This window comes from Poecilia formosa, unplaced genomic scaffold (genome assembly GCF_000485575.1).
Source record: "Poecilia formosa unplaced genomic scaffold, Poecilia_formosa-5.1.2 Scaffold338, whole genome shotgun sequence".
NCBI classification, from domain to species: Eukaryota; Metazoa; Chordata; class Actinopteri; order Cyprinodontiformes; family Poeciliidae; genus Poecilia; species Poecilia formosa.
This window is the reverse complement of record NW_006800277.1, coordinates 33562-37232: the sequence shown is the minus strand read 5'-3', so window position 1 is coordinate 37232 and position 3671 is coordinate 33562.

Sequence of the window (3671 nt, the reverse complement as noted above, 5' to 3'; positions counted from 1 at the left end):
TTTTTTTTTTTTTTTTTTTTTTTTTTTTTAAGTGAGACAGATGCCCAATTTCTAGGTATTAAGTCTTGATATATGCAGCATTTATGACAAGTGAAGGTAACATAGTTACTTGATTGTGCTATAAAATGGCACTATGTGCCTGGAAAACACATAATACTGGCCCTTTAAAAAAAAAAAAAAGATTTCAGAAAGGCTTTTTTTTTTTGCCCATAGGAAAAGGGACAGATTCTCTAGCTCCTTCTATCATCTATACGTCCACAGCACTGTTCACAACTAATAGTTGTCCCGCCACAGATTCTTCCACCTGAGCCGTGGAGGTCTCCAGCTCCTCCTGAGTCCCCATGGAACTTTCCATATTCAAATGGTTGACCAGGATGCTGTAGATCTGTGTTCTATCCTTCTCCCTGCTGTGTTCTTCAGTCTTCGTTGGAAGCCTCAGATGTTCTCCAACGAACATCTGAGGCTTTCAGTATCTGGGCTCAGTTTTAAGCTGAAGCAGCTGAGCTGGGAGAAATATGGCAAAGATCCCTAAATCACAGCTGAGAAGACACATTTAACAGCCTGAGGGTGCAGGTTGCATCTAAAGAGCAGAGGTAGTCAGCAGTGAATTTATGGAGCTAGTCCACCCGTCTCCAGAAGAGGGGGAAGTTCTTACTGAGGAGAGAAGCTTGTTTGTCTTTCGATAGTGTGTCAACAGCACTTGTTCTACAGAGACAGAGGCCCGACTTCTAGGTGTTAAGCCAGCACAGCTATTTGAAACCAATCTGTCTCCTCAGAATGTCAAAGGCTTCTGCAGCAATCCCAGAAAAAAAATAAAATTACTCCTTAATCTGGAAAATATTATAAAGTCATTTCCTAACAATCTGGCATTCTGGACAGAGAGGAAGATGGTAACCAGGAAGAAAACATGTAGAGCAGCTGCTAGGTATGGACATCCCACCAGATTCACCTCAGGGTCAGACCATGCAGTGCTCAAGACAAACTTATGAAGCTGCAGAATTTGTAGTTACTTTCAGGTATTAAACTGACAGTTTTTTTCTAATGTAATTTGCCATTCTAATACGCTCACATTCTCCTGCCACCGGCCATTGTCAAGAGGATTCCGCATCATGTTGTTCTGTTAGAAAATTTTAGATCTGCTTGAATCCATGAATAAAAGGAAGGACAGCAGCAGATACACGTGACTTCCCGCCCAAAGGGGGCGGGGCTAAGGTGATCATATGAATCTGGTTTCGTTTTGACACAAAGAAAAAGTCTTCAGTATTCAATTATGCCCAGGGGTGAAAGTAGTTTTAAATTCTTGGGGGTACTATGACTATATATATATATATATATATANGACATGCAAGGCACCATGTGCAGCACAGGGAACCACCAGCGGCCTTAGTACTGTGAGATTTATTGAAAGCACATTTTAAACATTATCCTGCATAGCCATATGCTGGCTGATGCTGTTGCTTATTAATGCTCAACACTCCACAGGCTGGTTTTTCTAATGGTCAAATTGGCAACAACAGAATAAAGTATAGCAATGACAAATAGTAAGCATAGAAGCTCATAAAAGTGGGCTGGGGCATCTGCCAGGAGCAGGAAGATAAAAGCAGTTGGGGGTGGAGTCTATCTGTGTGAGGAGGAGTTGCATCAGAAAATTTGCATTGGTATAACTGGGTCAAAAGTCACAAAGAGGGCCTCACCCCTTATTAACCAATTGATTTAAGAGAAGGTTCCAGAATCCTGTCTGTTTTATTTTTGATAAGAACTTAATTTAAATCAAAACATATGTTTTTATACGATAAGCATTTTATGATGCAGATTTAACAGGTGTTTGTGTGCGATAACATCGATTTTGATTTGGGCGTGGCATTTTAATCCATCAAACTCGATTAATTAAAATTTGACACAAAGTAGTTTCCTTATTTTTTCACGTACATCAGTATTTGGAGATGAGTGCAACTCTGTCGGCTGAACCAGATGTAGAAAACCATGTTAATATCTCTCAAACACTTCCTGTCGTCAGTGTTTTAACACTTACAGAGCCTGGGGAGAGGAAGACCGAGGAAATGCAATATGCACTACTTTGTTTAGGTGGCCTTCCACATATTGGTACCAATGGGAAGATCACACTCTGTACATCAAGCTGTGTCCTCAGGACAGAATCTGATCTGGTTCAGGATTTCTGACCTGTCCCTGCATGGTTCTGTTTACAGTACAAATAACTGCAATCTGACCGGAGTTTCTGAGGTGTGTCTGAGGAGCTGCTTTGTTAAGCTAAAGGTTTGAGCTTTGACTGTTTCAGTGCATTGTGAAGGTTGTCAAAGGTGTCCCACAATGCTGCTGTAGATTTACCGTCATGTCCAACCGCATAAGATTCTTATGTCTCTTGTTTTGTGTTTGGCTCCCCAGATAAGTTGAAACTGTCAGGATGCCACTCAGGTTTACATGTGTGAAAGCATTTGCGTGAATACTTTGGTCCAAACTGTAGTTTCACTTAAATGAGTTTTTTGTGACATTAAAAAGGAAACGCACATCTGCAAGTTCTCATGTCCTGAGAAAATAGAGGACTCTTTTATAAGAATTTTGAGATATCAAATCAGTCAACTTTATTTAGATGTGGTCACAGGGAAGCAAGTCGGCTTTTTCGTGTCATTATAGATGTAACATGATTTAAAATGGCCAAGTGCGCAAAACTTTAAAATATTGAAAACTATAAAAAGAGCAGAAACCAAACTGGTTTTATGTTTAGTTTTACATCTGGGGATCAGATATCCAAAGTCCAAATGGGAGATATGTTATCTTAATTGTACTTGTTCATTATTACGGTACGGAGCCCTCCAGGGGATATGAGGGGAATTACTTTTAAAGAATTACTTTTAAAAACAGTTTCATATTACAGCATCTTATGAGATCAGTGAAAACTTGAGGCATGAACAGAAAATGCGTAAAAAACGCCTGACGGCATTTACAGGAGCTGCTGTTTCTGTGGAATTGTTTTTGCGTACGGAGCCCTCCAGGGGACATGGGGGATTTTTTTTCTTTTGCGTTCCCTCGCAAAACTTTTGCGTCCCCTCGCAATAATCTACTGATCAGTTCATGCGGCATAATCGAATACTGTAAGCCTTTCTTATGGTGGCCGCCGTGCTTTTTGCTTTAATACAAGCTTATGTAAGGTTTTTCCATGGAATATTTCTGAGTTATCGCGGGGTAATAAGTCATCTGATTGCGTCTCTATTGTGTTCGTAGTCTGAATGTTTTAAAGGGCTGCTTTCTGTGCCGTTCCATCTGAGCCTGAACAGACATAAACATGCAGTAAATAAATCGATTTTCATTCAGTTTTATAAAGATATAAAACGTCTGAAATTTCACAACGAGATATTAACATTCATGGAAAAACCTTACATAACATTGTATTAAAGCAGAAAGTATGGCGGCCACCGTAAGAAAGTCAGGTCAGTCAGGCAGCAACTGACCTGAGAGAGAGAATCATGGCCCGAATGAACACCAGACAACCCCGATGCCAATTACAACGGCTGAGTGAAGTACCATCAGAAAGTCTCATTGAAGATGTGAATGCAGCATTGAGAACAATCCCTACCAACACCATAACTGAAACCAATGAACTGATATACAACTCAGCATCAGTGATCCTTGCTCGGCTATAAGAGCAACCATGC